The sequence below is a fragment of the Notolabrus celidotus genome, chromosome 6 (genome assembly GCF_009762535.1).
Source record: "Notolabrus celidotus isolate fNotCel1 chromosome 6, fNotCel1.pri, whole genome shotgun sequence".
Taxonomy (NCBI): Eukaryota; Metazoa; Chordata; class Actinopteri; order Labriformes; family Labridae; genus Notolabrus; species Notolabrus celidotus.
In genome coordinates this window covers 34,927,962-34,950,521 of record NC_048277.1, presented here as the reverse complement: position 1 = coordinate 34,950,521, position 22,560 = coordinate 34,927,962, and the positions used below count along the sequence as shown (strand labels likewise).

General features: G+C 43.4%; 1 protein-coding gene across 1 annotated transcript in view; it reads right to left on the bottom strand.

Moving 5' to 3' along the window:
* The window catches only part of LOC117813710 (protein inscuteable homolog), a 104,725-nt gene that overhangs the window by 80,390 nt on the left and 1,775 nt on the right, over nt 1-22,560 (bottom strand). Inside the window, exons 2-3 of the mRNA XM_034684707.1 lie at nt 20,373-20,511; nt 19,702-19,914 (exon numbers count right to left, since the gene is read on the bottom strand). The gene's annotated coding sequence lies outside the window, so the exon portion shown is untranslated. The remainder of the gene's footprint in view (nt 1-19,701; nt 19,915-20,372; nt 20,512-22,560) is intronic.

Sequence of the window (22,560 nt, the reverse complement as noted above, 5' to 3'; positions counted from 1 at the left end):
ACTGATATATCTGACAGCTGTTCTGCTCCTTTGTACTTCTGTCACTCATTCTGCAGCTACTCAGCGTTACCCAGGATGAAACTTGGGTCTCAAGGTACCGGAGAAAACACCTCACTTCATCAATATCCGTCTGATTCTTTCTTCAAATGCTGCTCAGCCAACTTGTAAAAAACACTCTAATAATCACAGGGACTTTTCAGCAGTTTGATTCTCACTAATGGACCATATTGAAATCAGCTGCAAGTTATGCTTCACAAAGATCCAAACAGTGAGTCCAAAACAAGCAGCAACCTTCAGCCGGGAGAATTGAAGCCAATGTGGAAGTGTTAAAAACTGCAGTTCAACTAGTGTCCACTAGAGGCTGGCTATGGAAGTACTGGAAACCACATACACACCCTTTTAAAGAAGTTGATCTTTACAGCAGAAATAAACATGTTTACAGCCTGGTTCAAAAACGAGTGTAGTCTGGATAGCTCATTTCTTGATCGGCACACACTGTACGTGGGATGAATTTTTTCACAACGTGGTAATTTCCTAAGATATTTAGATTACGAGTCTTCCAATGAGAGGCACAGCTGACTTGATTGACAGAAGGGAACACTGTAGCTGTTAGCTAGGAGGCTGAAAGCCCGCCTCTTTACCTCGACAGAAGTTAGGTTGAGTTCAGCATTTCCAATATGGCACTCGCAAGGATCAGCTTCAAAACAGCGCTTCAGAAACAGATGGGTGACGTCACGGATACTATGTCCATTATTAATACAGTCTATGGTCCAAACGCAGGACTTCTATCTCTGCCGGCTGCTGGAGCACAGTACAGACTGAGCAAAACAGGAAGTCAGACACAGATACAACATCAAAACATCCGGTTAACATTCAGAATTAAACACTCCATGTGGACGCCAGATCTTATTTCATTTAACTACAATAACAAACCGTCATAATGTGCTGAGCCAGGCCTGGAGTCAACAGGACAGAGGCTGTCAGAGTCCACTGATGAGGAGAAGCCAAGCGGCAACCTCCGTTCTTAAAATATGAAGCCCATGCTGAAGTGCTAAAACCGCAGTTCCTGAAGTGTCCACTTGAGGCTGGCTGCAGAAACACTAGAAACCACATACACACCCATTGAAAAAAGACGATCTGTACAGCAGAAATAAACATGTTTACAGCCTGGTTCAAAAAAATGTTTAGGTCTGAATAGCTCATTTATTTATCGACACACACACTGTACGTTGGTGGATTTTTTTTAGAACTCATTATATTTGAAGATATTAAACTTGTGAGTTTTGCCCAAATAAGGGCATGTCTGCCTTGATTGACAAGTGGGAACACTGTAGCTGTTAGCTAGGAGGCTGAAAGCCTGCCTCTTTACCTCGACAGAAGTTAGGTTGAGTTCAGCATATCAAATAGGGTTCCCGCAAGGATCAGCTTCAAAACAGCGCTTCAGAAACAGATTGGTGACGTCACGGATACTATGTCCATTATTTATACAGTCTGTGGTCCAAACGCAGGACTTCTATCTCTACCGGCTGCTGGAGCACAGTGCAGACTGAGCGAGACAGGAAGTCAGACACCGAAACAACATCAAAACATCCGGTTAACATTCAGTATTAAACACAACATGTGGACGCCAGATCTTATTCGACTCAACTACAACAACAAACCGTCATAAGCCTGGAGTCGACAGGTCTTTAAGAGGCTACTGATGAGGAGAAGCCAAACGCAAACCTCCGGTCTTAAAATATGAAGCCCATGCTGAAGTGCTAAAACCGCAGTACCTGAAGTGTCCACTTGAGGCTGGCTGCAGAAACACTAGAAACCACATACACACCCATTGAAAAAAGACGATCTGTACAGCAGAAATAAACTTGTTTACAGCCTGGTTCAAAAAAAGGTTTAGGTCTGAATAGCTCATTTATTTATCGACACACACACTGTACGTTGGTGGATTTTTTTTTTAGAACTCATTATATTTGAAGATATTAAACTTGTGAGTTTTGCCCAAATAAGGGCATGCCTGCCTTGATTGACAAGTGGGAACACTGTAGCTGTTGGCTAGGAGGCTGAAAGACCGCCTCTTTACCTCACACCAGCATGGACAAAGCTAGGTTGAGTTCAGCATTTCCAATATGGCACCCACCAACCGCGCTTCAGAAACAGATGGGTGACGTCATGGAAGCTCATAATGGAGGTTAAAGCCCCCCAACGTAAGGATGGACCATCTCTGGTGATGGACTTGGATTCAAGAAATAAAGTTGTACCTTTTCCTTTTCAGTCATCTGTAGCATGTTGTGAGTTATTGTGTTTGTTGTGTCTTTGCTTGGCGACATGTTCAGTTTTATGAAATGTGGTTGAGTTTTATAGAACATAACACAGAGCTATTCTTAGCCATGCATGAAATAAAAACACTCTGTGAAAACTTTACAAGACATTAGTCCTGTTTTGGTTTTGTGTGTGTGTGCCATAATTGCCTTTCTGTGAGTGCACTCACTTTAGGACACATAAACTTAAAAGTCTGACGGCTGGAACAAATATGAAGCTTCCCTTGTAAGGCCAGAAAACTGTGCAATCTATTTGTGTCTGGAAGCATTTTTTCCTTTGGCATAATCATATGAAAGTGTCCTCATGGGGCTTCTAGGCAACCTGCGCTTTTTGAGATGAGATCACATGGGGTCAAGTTGCAAACACGCATACACACGGACCTTAACCCTGCTCTGAGATCAGCCACTCTGTCCTCTGTCACACTAATAAAAGAGGACAGATCGCTGCACACACTTCAAGGCAACAGTAATCTCACCTCATTCCTCAGACGTCTAAACCCTGAGACACATTTTCCCCCCGCAGAAAGATGAATTTCAGCGGCGTATATAACTTCACTGCTTCACCACAAGTCTGCTAAAGTGAACACAGTCGTCTCTGCGCTTTACGGTCAGCTATAAAAGTCCACGTAATTCTCATTTTCAAGAGGGGGAAAAAAAAAACATGATGGCAACAACATACCTCAGGAGACCTCGAATAGCCCCGCCGTCACGCCAAGAGAAATATCCACATGCATTTTAAGTTTCCCCGCTCCATCGACAGTTTGCTGAATAAACAACAGAGAAGAAGAAACAACATCCAGAGCTAACGAAGAGGTTTTAAGAAGCAGCTTATAAAGACTCTGGAACTGGATCTTGGCTCAGTGTTTCAAGGAAGGGGACCGTGCGGGTACCTGACACCAGGAGCTGCTTAATAATGAATGAGAAGCCCAGCAGAGGCACACACACTCACACACTCACCACATGGCTAATAGGGAGTCACGCTGACATAATTGGAGACAGGTTTACAGCATGGGCAGGTAAAAGTAGAGTCCATGACTATAATCAGCCTGACACATGTTGCCAACTAAGTACTCTGTCATCACCCTGCAACATGACACACACAGCGGGCCGCAAGTGTGTTTAGTTCAGAGTGATCCTGTCTGGTCTCGTAAAACCTCCTTTTTTTAGTTTTGGCGCAATCGCTTAAAAAAAGAAGAGACATGACGGGATAAAAATCTGCAACATCAGTCACTTACAAGCCAACGTGGTGTTCAAATAACAGGATTGAAGGGTGTTGTCATGTATCACTTAACCCACATCCACACCCCGACTGTTGCTGAAGACGACTGGCTGAGATGCAGACCTCGTGGCAAAGGAGAGGGGAAAACCCAATCAGAGCAGAGCACCGTCCAAGTCCCAGACTCAAAAACTGCTTTTTCCCCCAATGAAGCATCAGCTGAGTCATCGTGGAGTAGAGATCCACAAATACTGAGGTTGGAAAGCAGGAGACAGAAGTGCATCCATTTGGAAACTTGTGGTTTCAGCGACTGGGTCTCTGTGAGAAGCCACATTAAGTCCATGCAGAAACCAAAAGTGAAATCCAAACACAAATAGAACCGCATGGTGAAGAATTATGCGGTGAGTGTCCCTCTGAGGTTCTCTGTGGAAGAACTCGTACCTAAACATCATCAGAGTGATGTTTGTGCAAAGAAATTACAAATGGATTTCACAACACAGAGGAGCCAACAGCAGGGGAAGAGATTACACGAGTACTCTGCTAAAGTACACAAAGGGGAGATGTACTTTTTACCCCGCTGCATTTATCTAAACGTGTTACTTCACTGGGTCTGAGACTCATCGACCAAGCCCCAAACCACAACATGGAATTACTTCTTAGAGATTACTGCATCAGTAAGCTACTTCAAAGTATGGTTCAGAAGCAAAAACGATGCTACGAACGACCTGATCACAAGTCATATTGAAGAAATCTGCGGCAAGGTGTGCAGCACATAACCAAAACCTCCATCTTCCACCTCCGCCATGTTGGACGACTCAGATCCCCTACCTCCTCTTCTGCTGCAGAAACACTCATCCATGCCTTCATGACCTCCAGACTGGACTACAGCAACAGCATCCTTTACGGCCTTCCCTCTACTGATCTCCAAAAACTCTAACCCATCCTTCAGCACCTCCACTGGCTCCCCAATACAGCACCGAATCCACTTCAAGATCCTTGCCCCCTCGTACTGGACCAACCTCCTCAAGCGCCACTCCCCATCTCAGATCCTTAGATGCCAACCTTCCTGTCCCTTATCACCAAGACCAACCACCGCACCTTGGGGGACAGAGCCTTTGCCATCACTGCCCCGACTCTCTGGAAATCTCTCCCTCGAAACACTCGCAACTACTCTCTTCACTCTTTTAAAAATCAACTCAAAACCTGGAGCACTGGTGGCCTAGCGGTCTAAGCGCCCCACATATAGACTCCCAGCCGTGACCATTTGCTGCATGTCCTCCCCCGCTCACTTGTCCCCATGTTTCCTGTTTCTCTTCAGCTGTCCTATCCCTCAACTCAAAACCTACCTCTTCAAAAAAGCCTACATGATTTTTTTTATTCACTTATTTTTCTTTCTTTCAGTTTATGTGAAGCATCTTTGAGTACCTAGAAAAACGCTATATAAGTCTTATTAATTATGATTATGATTATTATTACATTTCCCCTCTGCCTGTTGACACTGTGGCAAAAAATATGAGTTACTGTCTCATAGGGCACAGCATACTACTGGACCTCATCCATCTCTCTAGGGATAAATGGAGCATCATCCTGTCCTGCAATCTAAGCTGCTGATCTCTACAAAGTCACTTAAACCATAAAATGTTAAGTTGCCAAATCCCTACATACCCAATAATAAATTATGTGTTATAACCATGACATTTCCAAAGCTATTCCCACGCTTAATCTACCAAACACAGACACACTCAAGGGTGTACATTTCCTTTTGAGCCAAAAATGATGAAGCACCATGTGAAGATGATCTCTTCTCCACAACTACGTTATATTTTTATTTTATTCTTTTCATCCTCCGCAACATCTCCAGACTCCGCCCATCACTGTCCCAATCCAGCACCGAAATCCTGGTTCACTCATTCGTCACTTCCCGTATTGATTATTGCAACGCCCTCCTCACCGGACTCCCCACCAAACTCACCAACAGACTGCAAATCATTCAGAACTCGGCCGCCCGGATCATCACCCGCACCAAATCATCTGACCACATCACTCCTGTTCTCATCCAACTTCACTGGCTCCCTGTCCCATACCGCATCCACTACAAAAACCTTCTCCTCACCTACATAACCTGGCCCCCACTTACCTCTGCGACCTCCTTCATGAATACACTCCCTCCCGCTCCCTCCGCTCAACCTCTGCTGGACTATTAACCATCCCACCGTCACGCCTCAGTACCATGGGTGCCCCAGCCTTCAGCTGCTCAGCACCCAGACTCTAGAACTCCCTCCCCCCACACATAAGACAGTCGGACTCCATAACATCATTCAAATCCCAACTCAAAACTCACCTTTTCAAACTGGCTTACTCCCTCTAACTGGACTCTCTGCACTTCCCTAGTTTCTAGTTTTTATTTATGACTCTTTCCATTTGTTTGTTTGTTTGTTTTATGATGTTTTAATGATGACTGTTTTTATTATCTGTAAGGTGACCTTGGGTGATTTGAAAGGCGCCCAAAGTAAAATGTATTATTATTATTATTATCCTTTATTTCAGCAGGGAGGACCCACTGAGACTGAGGTCTTTTTTTTCAGGGGTTCCCTGCAGCAATAAAACAATTGCAAGCACTTTCATTAAGTAGCTCAGACTCTACCTCTTTAAAAGCATCATAAGATATCAGAGAGGGAAGTTTAGTTGTCTTTAAAAGTTATTCCACATTATGGGGGCAGCAATACCAAAAGCAGTCTTTCCCCATTCAGTTCTCAACCTTGGTGTTTTTAAAGTAATCCAGTTTTGAGATCTGGTTGTTCGGTTTGATGGTTCAGAGACAAGAGACGAGTCATGTAAAGGTGGAAGTTTACCTCTGAGTGCAATTTAAATAAACCAAATAATGTGCTTCTTCGATGAGGATCAGCCCTATACTTGATATGATGATATGATCACACAGCTGTAAACTCCTGGATGCTTTGGTGAACAGTTTGGGGGTTAATGGGAGTCTCAATAAAACAGCATGACCTCCGCCTCCCTGACGGAGAGAGCTCAATAAAACTGAACATCTTGGATTGGTGATGCTTTTATTGTTAAGATTAGGACACCTACCAAAAATGACCTTACTGTTAAGCGTCTCTGCAGGCTGAGTGATGCATCAAAGAGACATAATTCACAGAGCAAAGATGCACTGCGTGAACTCCAGATGTTTCTGTAATCTGTCTGCATTGATTTGGATGGCTGGCTAAAAAGAAGAGGGAGGTGTTTGCACTTTTCCCTTCATTCTGCCTCTGATTTGTTTCTGTATTTGTCTGAATGATTTTGACTCATTTGGGATACAAGTTCATTGGACTAAGATCCCAAATCTTAATCAGTTCCAACCCTCTCTTTCATACCGAGTCCAAACTTTAAAAGTATGTGATAAATTCTGGAGAAATCTGTGTAATCAGCCTCCACGTTGGACTTCAGGCATGTGGCCAAAGCAATCCTTTGAAGCAGATTCCCGACAGCGGCAGGAGCTCTCAACCCTCAGCATCATTGCCTGATCCTCTCCTGTCAATCACTCTGAGGATGACCTCACTGGCATTAATGTCAAGCAGCTCCTTCAGTTAGATGGAGTGCTTTGGAAATGGCATTGGCCCAGTTACGGCCCACCTTTACATGTCAGGGAGAGCAGGCGACTACAAAACATTGCAGTCAAGAACGATCCGTACGCACAATTTATAGCCCGCTGTCTGTCTATCCATCTCCGCCCACGGGCACCTACGATGTAAATTCATGATGTCATATCCAGCAGTTGGATCATAAATAAAGCCGGTGAGGATCCTCGATTGAGACAACGTTTGGACTTCAGAGAGTGACCTGAAATTTGGGGCCACACACAAAATGGTTGAGGGAAAAAAAGAGCAGAGAAGGAGGGGAGGAGGAGGACGTAATAACAGCAATTCTTCAGGAGTCGACTCTACAGCTGTTTGACATTAGGACATGGGAGTAAATGAGGTGGGCTGGGTGTGTGCTTGCGTGTGTGTGCGGGTTTTAGGGGAGAAGGGAAGAGTAAGAATCAGGGGTGGAGGATAGGTTCACTGCCCAGATCTAAAGCGGAGGAACACAGAGCACCACTTCAGGGCAGGGTGGAACTTTTCAAGGCGTTTTCCTTTTTCCAGGCTGTTATTCCAGCGCTGAACTGAAGGCACATGCCGGGCAAATGGGACACACATGGGGTCAATGTGATAAGTAAATATCGGCCGCAAAGATCGCGAGGCATGCAAGGAAAAAGCTCCATATGTGCCCACCGAGCACACACGTGGCACTTCAAAGAGGCGATTCAGCGCTATTTTTTCCACTATGGGCACGAAAAGTAAACACGTGTGAGAGTTTTCTGCACAATTACGTCTGGAAAACAGTCTGACATGTCTCATTTCACAAACACAGAATATTCTATAGAATAAGTGTGACTTTGAGAGGTGATATGCATCATTTAGAGGGTGCAAGGGTAGATTATCTCTGCCTTTGAAGCGTGGTGTTAGAAAATAATTCGAGTTCTATTGAGTTAGTGAAAAAACAAGACTAAAACAACATAGAGAAGTAAAGTGAAGCAAGAAGGAAATACCTCAAACGGCTGAAACAAGCATTCAATTAAGTTTTCAACCAAAGAAAATAAGTAAAACATAAACAGGCTTTTTATTCAGCCTTCATTTGAGGAGATGTTTGTTCCCCATTTTCTACCACTATAAGTTAAAACATCTTTGTAGTTTTGGACTCAAGGTCAGGAGAAAGAAGCACTTTGTAGTCTGACACATTGACCCTTTAAAGGTGACATATCATGCAAAATTGACTTTTTAATGGTTCTCTACCTGAAATATGTGTCCCTGTCTACAAACCCCCCGAGAATGAAAAAAATCCATTCTGCCCCTGTTCTGATTTCTCCACCTTTCTGTAAATGTGTGCTGAAACGAGCCGTTTCAGACTTCCGTGTTTTTGTTACGTAACAACAATATCCGGTCTGTCACTGAGTCAGAGCTCGGAGCTTGTTCAGCCCATAGACTGTATAAAATAATACTGAATCCCCTCCTCCGTTTTTCATTACCTGCACAAATGTGTGCTAACAAGGAGCTTAGGAGGGAGGCATGCTAGTTGTAGGCTGTCTTAATAAACACAAAGGTCGGTTTTACTCCCCACGTCTGCAGATTTGAAGATCTAGTGGATGATTTTTATTTACCATGGATAAGTGCTAGCGCTACTTAGCATAGCTACATAGCTACATGTCGTAGCTGTAGCTGTGTACCAAGACACACGTCGACATACTGACAAATAAAACAACAAGAAACACTAAATCTGTGACCAATCCTTCAGGAAAGGTCCCGCTGCCTCTCTGGCAAAGGTTGGTTTTACTCCCCACGTCTGCAGATTTGAAGATCTAGTGGATGATTTTTATTTGTCATGGATAAGTGCTAGAGCTAATTAGCATAGCCACATAGCTACATGTTCGTAGCTGTAGCTGTAGCTGTGTACCAAGACACACGTCGACATACTGACAAATAAAACAACAAGAAACACTAAATCTGTGACCAATCCTTCATAAAAGGTCCCGCTGCCTTTCTGGCAGAGGTCGGTTTTACTCCCCAGGGCTGCAGATTTGAAGATCTAGTGGATGATTTTTATTTATCATGGATAAGTGCTAGCGCTAGTTAGCATAGCCACATAGCTACATGTTCGTAGCTGTGTACCAAGACACACGTCGACATACTGATAAATAAAACAACAAGAAACACTAAATCTGTGACCAATGGTTCAGAAAGGTCCTGCTGCAGGCACCTCTCCGTCAGGATCAGATTCTGGATCAGATTCAGAGGGTTGAAGTAACGTGATCTCTGAGCAGCCGTGTATATTCAGCCAACATGTAAACATTAGATCAACGTGCCGGAGAGCCGAGACCACACCCATTTCCTGAGGGGGCGTGGTCAGAGAGAAAACAGAGTGTTCTGAGGAGGACTGAAGAAGAGGGCTTTTCAGGCAGACCAAAATCTGATTTCAAAGTGTTTTTTTGAGCATAAACTTTAAAGACATGTTTTGGGGACCTCTTAGACCAATATATATTGATGAAAAAAGTGTGATATGTCACCTTTAAAGATTTATCAAGGAAACGCATCAAAAGTTGCAGCTCTAGTTGAGACTTGAGTCCAGTACCTGGTGTCCTAATATGAGCCTTTTTTTAAAATATGAGTGTCAGGATGAATGTTTCCCAAAATTAGCTTATATGAAATGCTTTTTATGTATTTTAGAGAAGAAAACAACACTTTCCCCTTGCTTTTTCCAGTACAGCTCCCTTCCTATCACTGTGAAGCAGAAGTCACCAAGCGTCTGATTGTTCTCCCACTATAGGGAACATGAGCTAGCTGAGACAGGGCAGTTTTAACAATGTCTGATGCACTTGTTAAGTATCACAGATGAGACAATCTGGGAATGACACATGATGCCCCAGTCAAGAGTTGTGATTGTTTACAAGCAACTTGAGAAGCTAAGAGGGAGCAGGAGTGGATTGCTTGCTGCACTTATTTGCAGACATCTGTTTATAGAAATGAGTCAAAGCTTTATTGTCATGAGGTGACATATAATGGACTGTGTTCTGCCTGTTTTTGCTCTCCATGTTTTCTTGTGTACTGCTGATGCCAGTGGACAATCAAAACCAATACGTTCATGATACCAAAACCTGGTCCTGCACCTTTAAGCAGGTCTAGACCGTACTCTATGTTCTATTATTAACAAAGACCCAACATCAAGACAGGAGAAGATCCAGTCCCATTTTACAGACAGGACTCAGTCTGATCTCATCTTAATCCACCATGAGCAGAGCACTTTGCAGCATTTAGCAAGTTACAGTGGCAAGGACAAACTTCCTTTAACAGGCAGAAACCTCCAGCAGGACCAGACTCATGTTAGACACACATCTGCTGAGACCGTGTTGGAGAGAGGGATAGAGGGAGATGAAGAGAGAGAGAGATGATAGTGGTGAGACATGGCTGTGGGTTCAAGGCACTACGCTGCAGGGTACTTTTGCACAAGTTTCACACCCCACATTGAAGAGGTCTACTTTCATTCCAGCTCCAAACATCACTACGTCGACCTACTCATGTCTGAACTTCCCTCCCCAAAATCCAACATCTGTGGCGTCTAGTTTTCCAAGCAGGCTCTGAAAATTTGGTTTAAACCAAAAGCTTGAAATCCAAAAGTAGAAACCTCAAACTAAATGTAGGAATCCTAATCACAGCTGGAACAGAGACCCATTGAGAATAACACCTTCAAACGTCTCCTCCTAATGCTCTTGAAGCTATAAAGAGATGCAAATAGAGACAGTTGTGGTGAGGTCGCAGAGGTGTCCCTTTCTGTTTGGGTAACCTCTGCAACCTGCAAACTTCCTGAAGAGGATTTCAAAAAGCGTCAAGACTTCTATCCAAGGAGGAGGGAGTGCTGACCTCTCTATCAAACAAACAGAAGCAGCAAAGTACCAACGCCTCCATTTCCTCTCATGATGTCCCCAAACGAAGCGTAACGAGGAGCACAGAGCGCGTACAGTGGATGAAAGAGACAGAGGCGACAGCTAAACGGGTCGACCTCCCTCCAATTAGCGGATGGAGATGGGGAGAAAAGGAGGCAGCAAAGAAAAAGAGGTCAACGCACGAGAACTCCGGACTGACGCTCTAATTCGAGCAGTCTCGTATTGATTTATCCCCCAGCAGAGGGTCCCGGAGTGGCTGCCATATTGGGTCCACCTACGCAAAAATTTATACCTGCACTCTCCTAATTGAGAGCTTCCACTGAGTCATGAATGCCGTGGCAGTGATGTGTCAACAGTCGCCGGCTCCCTGCACACACGACGCACATGTGACGCACATTCAACGTCCATATTTTGAAATAGGAGGAAAATTAAAAAGAGGCTTTCTTGTGGGTGTCAGGGGTGTTGCTTTAACATAATTCAACACGTCAAGAGTCAGAAGAAGAAGGAGGTCTGGGCTCTGGATTGTTAAAAATGTCAATACCTCACCACTAAAGTTTGCTTATTCCCTTCTGTCAGACAGTTATTGTTAGCTCTCATTCTTTGGATAAATGATGGTTGGAATCAAAGGCCGAGGTTTTGGGAAAATAAATCTCTTCCTAACAATATTTGCTCGACTCTCTTTGATCACGGATGTTTGGGAGCCATAAAAACGGCCTCCAACTCTGAATTATGTCGGAGACAGGCGGCCGGCTCCATGTGGAGGATGTTGTTGTCTGAGTTCCTGACCTTTGACCTCAGAGGAGCACAAAGGTAGCAGCGAGAGCCAGTGTTGTCTCTGAAGCCATGCAAGTGGAGAAAAGTAAGAAGGAGCTGGAAGGAGAGCTGGACAGTCTGGGATCACTTTATGATTCACAGGAATGAAGGAAAGAGTCCACACTGCCATGTACCAAAATAAAAACTTATGGAAAAGGTCAAACTCAGGCAGAAAGCAAGCAGACACTTCTTGAGCTTCAAGAGCAAAAAGTTGCAGCTTCTTGAAATGGCCACTTGAGTCTTGCTCCAGTCTTGGTCTTGAAACTTCTCTGTGACCTTCTGACAATAAAGTATGTTGCCTCACTGGGCGGCGATCAACTTTCTGGGGGCTTCCAATGTAGCCAGCCATGATCCATTAATAAAGTTGAGCCAAGATTGTCTTCTGTGTGTTTCATTATTTTCCTCACAGCTTGAGAAATGAGAATAGAGCTCAGGAAAAACACCTCAGTGGGTTGTTAGCATAGACTGTATAATAAATGGACGCAACCGAACGTCATCCGAGTTAGTGTGAGGTAAAGAGGCGGGTCTTCAGTCTTTTCGCTCACAGCTACAGGGTGTCCACCTGTCAATCAAGTCAGCCATGTCCTTATTTGGGCAAAACTTGTAAGTTTAATATTTTTTAAAAATACCAAGTTATGAAAAAGTTTGTCCCCGTACAGTGTGTGCGATAGAGAAATGAGCTACTCAGACCAAAACAGTTTTTTGAACCAGGCTGTAAACATGTATATTTCATAGACTGTAAATAAAAATGGACAGCGTTGCTCCGCCTCTTCTCGTTGTACGGTTCTGAAGCCAAAAAATCCCGCTCCTGGGCGCCGTCATTGTGCAGCCAGAGCCTGTGAAGCCACTGTAATAAGCTCCGCCCTACAGCGTAACGTCACAACACGCTGTGTGACCTTTGAAGTTTCGTTCTACGGCGGCTGTGAATCAAAGGAAACAGGAAGTAAAACCCCGTTTTTTAAACTCTAATAACTAACGAAAAATAAACTTTTTAGGCAAAAGAGGCCTTGGACACAAAACAGTCAAATACTAACTACATATCACCACAGCATACGAATGTGGGAAACATTAGTACGACATGTATTTATTTTTTAAAGTTTGACTGCTCCCCCATTCAAATGAATGGGGGAGACGGATTTTTTGACCTATACTGCAGCCAGCCACCAGGGGGCAGTCACACTGCTGAAAGCTTCACCACCAGGGCCGTGTCCGACACGCTTGGTTTATTTCTGCTGTAAAGATCGTCTTCTTTGAATGGGTGTGTATGTGGTTTCCTGTGTTTCTGCAGCCAGCCTCAAGTGGACGCTTGATGAAATGCACTTTTTTAGCACTTCAGCATGGGCTTCATATTTTAAAACTGGAGGTTGCCGCTTAGTTGATAGGCTTGCTTGCACACTGTGCTTGATAAAAGACTAAATCAGTGTGAAGATGATCCTCAGTTTTTGTCGTTCTCCTGCACGGTCAAAGCGGGCAGATCCTGGACCACAAATGGAAACCAAAACCCTCATGGAGTCCAAAATGTATGCTCCTAGCTGTCTGTTTGATGTAACCTGAGCTGATATCAGTTACTGAACCTGATCTCTTTATTCAAATACACTCTCTTATTAACCAAACAAACAAACAAGATGTCAGTATTAAAGCCACCCTGGACAGCTGCGATGGAGGTTGTCACAGGAATATGGCACAAGCCAAATTTTAAAGTAATGTGAAAAGCCAAACAAAGAAATCAGGACACATCTGAGCAATTAATCAGCCACTAAGACCTGCAGTGTGAAGATAGCTTCAGACAACATGATCTAGCTCCAGATCCACAGCTTCCTCCATCTGTTCGACACTGATCCTCAAAATGTTAAGTCAAATTAAACCACCAATCCTCCCTTTTATGCTTTTATGTTTCATGTCTTATAGTGATGACACCCCTGACTAAAGTAGTCTGTCATTGTTTTAATTATAGACTGAATAAAAAGACTTCCTGTAAAAGAATCCACAGATTTCAAAGAAAATAGAGACACTTTGAAGATTTAGAGCTACTAGATAAAAGCCAGTGTCCACTTAACTACTTGAATACCTCAGTTGAGACTGCTGTAATGGTATTTGATGTTTCCACTGGGCGTCACTGGCTAAGAAAGGCTTTCCAACAACACAGAGTCTTTAGAAATACATGCAGAAGGAATTCAAAGAAAAAAACTGAATGAGCCAGTGTTGTTGTTTTTCTGCAGAAATGCAATTATTGGGACTCTGGATTGAAAGAGTTGAGAAACGGCCGAGTGTGTTGGAGAAAAAGCTTCAGGGGAACCCCGGATTTGTGGAAGGAGAAGCAAAATGACCCGGCTCTGACTTCAACAAGGCCACACAGAGACAAAGAGGGATGGAAAACCAGCAGCAGACAAAGACAGAAACGACCTCATCCAGAAGAAAGAAGCTCTTAATGGAGGATGAGGGATGCTTGGCGATGACTAGATACAAGTGTTGGACTCTGTAGACCCTTAAGGGGGATTTGTTTTTTATCTGAGCTACAATGGGAGTGAGTTTGACTGTCTTGAGGAGAGAAAGAAGTTCAATGTGGAGCATGAAGCCAGTTTAGCATGAGCACACAGGTCTGAAAACACACTTTGGCACTGACTCCTAAAGAACCAGGAGCAAAGTGCAGATTCATGTCTCCAACTTTAGCTGTGGTCACAAAGTGATGATAGTCGCCGCTCATCAGACTGAACGGGCAGGACGCTCTCTTCCGTCTCAAACAATGAGTGTGTGGGTGAGACCGAGACAGAGTTTTACAGCGGAAACCCTGAGATGCCCCCGCCCGAGGACAGAAAACCTAATTAAACAGTGTGACAGCACAGGGAGGGCCACACCTGCCTGTGTGGTTGATGTAAACCATGCCACCACGCCCTGCTCAGCTGTGCACCAGGCAGGCCAGAGGAGAATGCATGACAGAGAGGAACTCTGAAACCATCCACAACCAGTCCTGTATCATTAGATAGAACTGCTGAACAGATGTTTGCTGCAACTGTTTGTTCGAGCCTGTCATCCTGCTGGGGCTAAATGAGCTGTTAAAGATGTTATAAGCACAAAGCTTTTTGCTAGCGCTTACAAAATAGATGCTAAGCTATAATTTGCTTTAAGGAGACGACCAAAATTGCACTTTCTTCACTGTAAATCTTGTGTAAAGGTTACAAGTAAGCAGCAACCTCTGGCCGTGAGAAATGAAGCCAATGCAGATGTGTTAAAAACTGCAGTTCCTAGAGTGTCCACTTGAGGCTGGCTGCAGAAACACAGGACACCACATACACACCCATTCAAAAATCATGATCTTTACAGCAGAAATAAACATGTTCACAACCTGGGACAAGAGGTAGGTTTTGGTCTGATTAGCTAATTTCTCTAACCACACACTGTACAGAGGGTGAATTTTTTTTACAAGTAAACTGTTTAGAAGAAATTTAGGCTACAATTTTGGAGGCACAGCTGACTTAACTGACAGGCGGGAACACTGCCTTTAAAAAGGAGGCTCGAATTGGCCTCCTTGCCTCATGTTAGGTCAACCAAATTTAGGTTGAGTCAGCATTTCCAATATGGCAACCACTTAAGATTGGCCTCAAAACTCTGCTTCAGAAACAGATGGGTCACGTGACAAAGACTACGCCCATGTATTCTACAGTCTATAGTTACAAGTCGCCAGATGCAAGTGTTGTGTAGGTAGACAGACAAAACAAATATCACACACAGAGCAAGAGTCTGAGGCAGTTAAAGCTCCTCCTTTATGACTTTTTGTTTTTTTCCTCTCACAAATCCTGCAGGAGGATTGATCACAAGCTTTACTCCTCCTCAGAGAGTTAAAGTAGACCTCATAGTCAGACCTAGGACAGCTCAGTGGAAATTGAGACAGTTAAGTGCAATCCTGCAGACTCTGACTGAAGAGAAAAGCCAGTTTTGGTGTAAAATGCATGGAAGTGGTACTTCACATCAACATGCTAACATGCTCAAAATAATCATGTAAAAAGTACATTAGCAGTCAAAATCATCCATGTGTTATTACTTTGATTTATCATGACTGTACACCAAAATCTGCTAATCACTGGTTAGCACAAAATCCAGCTAAGGAGGATGCGGTTTCATTTGTTTTCACTGCATTTTTGTTGTAAACAAATGTGGATGAACTACTATTTTGTACTTGGCGAAACTTACAATTCTGGAAGTTAATTGTATGGAGGACATGCGTGATTAAAATTTCAACTAGCACTTCTCAAGACTCTTGCTTTAAAGACAAAAATGTCAAACCTCGCAGTGGAAAGGCGAGAAAACTGTAGCCTGTGGGGTTCATCCTCTGAGGATCATGAATGTCTGTGAAACTTTCAAGGCATTCGATTGTTCTTCAACTACTTCTACTTTAGTCTTAGCATTTTCTCGTGTACAGGAAATGCTGCCTTACTGTGCTGTGATTGGTTAATTCTTGTCTCAGTAGATGTATGTGTAACATGAGTCTGGTCCTGCTGGAGGTTTCTACCTGTTAAAGGAAGTTTGTCCTTTCCACTGTAACTTGCTAAATGCTGCAAAGTGCTCTGCTCATGGTGGATTAAGATGAGATCAGACTGAGTCCTGTCTGTAAGATAGGACTGGATCAGATCCTGTCTTGATGTTGGGTCTTTGTTAATAATAGAACATAGAATAAGTATTGATTGACTTGTTGCCCCAAAGTTTGCCTTCAAGTTTTCTGCTTGGGAAGTTTTCTCAGTCTCTTTATGTCAGCTGTTCCTAAACTTAACTGAGCTCCAGCTATTTCACAATGTGACCACAACAAAATGACCGGTTTATGTTCAGGTCATGGTTTGAAATAATAAGTTAAAGTTGACAGACGTCGACAGGTGCCTCCTGTTTTTTGACTCATCGGCCAATCACTGGACAGTAAGGTTGGACGAGGCGCTGGGTTGTGACTGTATGAGGAGAAAAAAATAAAACGCCTGGGCCAAATGTGAGCCCATGCCAGTAAGTCTTAAAACAGGAACAGGAAGAGATTTATATATATATAGCTCGGTTTACATAGCATCGCTCATCTCTGCATGTTTTTCATTTAATTATAAGGTAACTACATGACACACGCAGCCACAGAAACTCCTCTGCTGCTGCTGCTGCTGCTGGTTACATCTCTGCTCTACAGTTTATGTTCTCATTCAGAGCCACCTCACAGTCTGTTGGTTGGCTTAGGGCTGGACAGCTGGACACTAATGCTGGAGGAGGAGCATGAAAAGAGGGGAGTAATAAATGAACACATGAAGATTCAGAGGTCAAGGTTTGAGTTGTACATAAACTCATAACTCACCAGAATTCATAGACAGAGCTCAATGTTTGGTATAAATGGAGAAACATAATGACACATCTCTTGTAATCTTTAATTGTCTCTCTCTAACACACTCATCTCTAAAGCACCACACACACACACACACACACACACACAGAAGCCTGAAGTACAGACGTGTGGTAGCTGTGTCCTCAGCCCGACTGTAATCTTTGTTGTTTTCCACAGTCTCCATCACTCCCACACAAACCAGATCAGCCCACTCCAAACTTTTATAACCGCCACGCCGCTCAGCTCCAGCATGACTCAGAACAAACACTGAATATTTTCCGTTTGAGAACACGGAGCGAGATCCTGAGCACATCATTCATAATTTCTTCAAAAGCCTCAATTAGAGGGTGCGAGTTCCCGCCGAAGGGTGCTAATGGGCATGCTAGTATAACGAGGAAGATCAACACTGACTGTCATGAGATGTGACCCAATTCAGAGGCTGCATTCTTCAAAAGGACGACTGAAAGAGGCTTCAGAGGCTCACTTCCTACCTTTGCAGGGCCAGGAAGGATGCAACAGGTGCTTCCTTCATGGTCTGACCAAGCGGCAACCTCCAGTCTCAAAATATGAAGGCCATGCAGAAGTGTTATACACTGCAGTTCAATGAGCATACGCTTGAGGCTGGCTGCAGAAACACCGGAAACCACATACACACCCATTCAAAAGAGACAATCTTTACAGCAGAAATAAACATGTTTACAGCCTTTTCTAACGTGACGATTCAGAAGATATTAAGATTACGAGTTCTGCCCAAATAAGGACGTGACTGACAGGTGTTGGCTCGGAGGCTCAAACCCCGCCTCTTTACCTCACTCCAAGTTAGGTTGAGTTCAGCATTTCCAATATGGCTCCCGCCAACGACTGGCTTCAAAACAGCGCTCAGGAACAGATGGGTGATGTCATGGATACTACGTCCATTATTTATACAGTCTATGGTCCTGGCATATCCTGAGACTTATTGCACGCCAATTTCAAAAGATGGTGGACTCTCAAGTGGCCATTATAAAACTTCATATGGCTTGAGCAAACCTTTTAAAGGCCTGAGACTTTGATTGATTGGTTGATTGTTTTCTTTGAAAAGAAAAGTGCATGACGTCAACATGTGCCATAAACTGTGTTATTCTTTGGGTTTGGGATTTCACACAGCTGAAAGGTGAAGGTTGATTCACTCTTGGCACTAATATTTCTTGCCTTTTTTATGCTTCTGTGCAAATTAGATTTAGTTTAAAGCTCCAGTGAGAAGTTTTTCAAAGGTTAGGAAACAGACAGCAAGTGAATTTGATGCCTGTTTATAGGTCTGCAAAAGTAAACATCAAAAGAGGGTCAGCGGGTCATAGATAGTTCCTTTTAATGCATGATATTGCTGCAGCAGGGTGTGTGTCAGACCAAATCTGACTTGGGACTTCCACCAGATCCGTGTCTGGTCTGTCTCTGATCCGCTGTGGTCCGGCTCCTAGCTCTCTCGTCTGTCAACACCTACCGGTTGTGTTTACAGACCGCCGGACAGCTGGAGTCATGTGACCAAGGTTTCCCTGCGGTAATTACTGAATCGTGATTTGATTCTTATTGTCTTTATGGTCCTCTGAAAACCTCTGACCTGTTGACTCCAGGCCTGGCTCCGCCCCTCATTACTTTGGTTTGTTGTTGTAGTTAAGTGAAATACGATCTGGTGATAACACAGAGTGATTTATTCTGAAAATTAACCGGATGTTTTCATTTTGTTTTGGTGGCTGACTTCCTGTCCAGCTCCATCTTCTCTGGAGTGCCGGATCAGAGATGCAGCCAGAGCGGATCCAGTGGAAGTTAACACACTGTCTAGAATAGAAACCTATCAGGTCTGGTGCCGTGATGGATAGGAGACAGACCGGACACAGATCTGGTTGAAACTTCCCATGACACAGATTCAAAGTGACTGACAGCTAAAAGGATGCAGGATGAGATTTTCTATATATGCAGGACTGAATCAGCCAAGAGATAAGATGCACCATGTTGTAAATCAGATGACACAAACAGAAAGTGTCTCACAGGAGCTTTAAGGTAAGAACTCCAAAGCTCTGTGAGGTTTCAGAGGTTTGTTTGAACTGTAAGTTTTAATAGAATCTGGGTGTCCACATGATCGATACTGCTGCCCTTTTAAATCTAAAAAAGCCAGACATCTTGAAAAAAAAAATTAAAGGGTTTCTGTAACTGAAAAAGGCACATTTGGACTTTAGTCAAGAACACTTTTACAAGTAAAGAGCTTGGACATCAGTTAAACTGCACTCCATTAAGATGCAGGAGTTTGGAAGCGCTGCAGGCACCTTGCAGGATGAGACAACGTCATTGCTTACTGCAGAACACTCTCTCATAACGTCTGTCAGCCCCTGAATCAATCAACAGGGATTTCCTGTGTTGAGTTTTCTATTTAGATCCGGATGCACATGCTGCACAGTCTGTCATGTTTAAGTTATCTGTAGAACTTTGCATTAAAGTTGAAGTTAGGACTCAATGTTCCTCAAAGCATCTTTAAAATGAGTCTGAACTGGAAACTTACCCATTCTCTTGGCCAGCGACGGAAGATTAAGTGTTCCCAGGAGGGTTCATAGTCACAGCTTCTTGTCTTCTTCACTGGAAACCGTCTCTCTCTCTCTGTCTGTCTGCCTGTCCCTCTCTCTGTATCTCCCGTCTAGGAGTCCAGCTGGGCCGACCAGCACCAAAGCCTGCTGGAGGAGCACTGAGTCTAAACGTGACTGGCCTTAAAGGTTTTCTGGGGAAGAAAAAAGCACCACATCCCACTGTCAGTCAAGCAGCGGAGCATAGTTTCAGCTGGGCCGCCATCCAAACAGACATGAAACTATTCTATTTCTGGTCTGCCATATGAGCGTTGGGGCTGCTCGGAGGAGGGGTTGGGGGTAGAAAGATTCTGTGGTGGAGCAGAGTAATTGCAGAGTGACCAGTTATGGTGAAATGTAATTGCAGACCTCATCAGATGAAGAGAAACTGCCAACAAGACAAGGTAAAGGACTTTTAAATAAGACTTTAAAAAAAGAAGAAACAACACAGACCACATAAATAAATGGGGGAGCTGGGTTCCAGATGTGGCAGCAAAGAGAGGGAGGGGAGGAGAAGTACGAGAGGGAGGGACAGGAACAGAAGGCCAGATGAACTAACTTGCTACGGCAGCAGAATGAAACCCCGTCTCTGACACGCTGAAAGGGTGTTTACCTTCCCAGGAACAGTCGCACATGACGGAAAGGCGTTTGGAGAAGGTGAGAGGATGTCGGGCCGGCCTTGTGTTGTTTCTGGACCTGCACCATGATTTCTCCTGGGTGTCTGGTTTCACATCGGCCTTGGAAACGACTCCCTTATGGAAAAAAATTGGGAGCTTTAAAAATGAGGAAGGAAAATGAAAATACAAACGGCAGTGGTCTGGTTCCCATTAAGAGCGAGACTCAGCTGGTCTGAGTTGCTGCAGTTCATCCGACAACGTACTCTGGGGTGAATAATTAACATGTGATTATGGGATGGGGGCGGCTCCACACACACTTCAGTGTGCACACAAGGGCCTGCTACACCATATAACTTCAATAAATATTAGCTTTAGCTTAAATCTGAATGTAAACTGCTAATATCCTCAAAAAGTTTACCTCATTTCCTGACAAATGCAACAGAAGATTACTCATTGATGCAAAGGTGCAAAGGGAATTTCTTTGCAAGACCAACTCAGGTCTAGTTAAATGCCTAATTCTTTAGAACATGTTATATATTTTCTTTATCTAACAAGGTAAACATTTTACTTGGATTATAATCTCATTTGAAGGAGTGACATGTGGAAATAAAATCACTTTCATGCACAAATTCGGTGAGGAAATCTTCAATTCTCTCAATTCAGTGCGCTAAGCTACATTTGAAGCTAACGCCAGCAGGCTAAGCTTAGCTGGAAACAACTAGCAAAGGGTCAACAAGTGTGCTAACAGCGACTTAATCAACTGTTTAAATCAGGGTTGTCCAAAGTTTTTTCAAAGGAGGGCCACATTTGATGTTGTCAGAATACCTCAGGGCCAGAGGCTCCTACCGAGACTTTGGAATCCTAAAAGTTGCATATGAAATATCAATTTAATAACAAATATTTTAATTTTTTCCTCAATAAAACAGTAACTAGGAAGTCCTCAGTTTTCAACAACCCATGTAAATAATAGCAAATATTATCTTCTTCTGGAGGAAAATGTTTTTCTTTAGGGTCGAGCAATGTGGGAAAAAATATTGTCTCATTATTTTCCTATGGCAGCATCACGATCTGGATTTCATAACACTTCTTTTTCATGTTGTTTTTAAGACTTTTCTGACCAGTAGACAACATATTAAGAACAAAATAATTATTTTCCTGAGTTCTGAACATTTTTTATGCACCAAATTTTGCCTTTTCTGTACAATTTCATAATTTTGATCTTGTCTTGTGTCCTCTTTTGTGTCTTCTGAACTTTCAGTGTTCATTAAGAATATTTTCACATCATGATAAAACATTCATTTGAAAACTTGTCAAAACTTTGTTTGTGCGCTTGAAAGAAACTGCAAATGTTCAGATGATTCAGAAGGTGATTAATTTCTTTGCTATGAATAACACAATTTAAGATGGAAGCTTGGGGCCATAAATAAATGGACCTTGGGCCGCAATTGGCCCCAGGGCCGTACTTTGGACATGCCCGATCTAAATGGACCAAAAAGAGACAGTGTGTGGGATCAGCCAGCTGTGTCTTCATGCATGCGTGATACATTCGCAGTCTGGATGTTGAGGGGTGAACGCCTCCTGCTCTGAATGCAGCTAGGAGGGTCTCACAGCAGCATCCACTGCTCATTGAGAAGAGTATGAACGATACATGCTATCACATCAGTCTCAAAAAGTCTCCATTTAACATCAGAAAAAGTTGCAGGATTTTAAGCTGGCAATACTTGAAGGTCAGTGTTCATCTCCATGAGATAAATAAAACTCATTTAAAATACTGTTGACAATTAAAACAACGCAAATCACCAAAAATCAAGACTCAAAAAGCAGATTTTCTTTCGATTGGGTCATGGGATTCACTTACTCCACAGAAGTAAGGCTGTTAGTTTAAAATCAAACTGAAAAGTAGTGTTGTTAAGAGATGTGCCGAGGCTTCGAAGCGTGTGTCGAGTAATGGAGGGGGCGTTTCCGTGAAGCGTGTATCGAGGCTTGCTTAATTGAGGGGAGGAGCCGAAAATGATGACGTCCGAAGCCTCGCTGCCCGGCTGTACCACGTGACTGCTTCGGCAAGTGGTTCAGATTTTGCTGCGAGGTTTGACAGCAATATAAACCCCTCAGGCGCCGTTCAAAATGTGGGTGTTTGATGGAGAGTTGCGGTCAGTTCAGACTTCGGATAGAGTTTTGATAGTT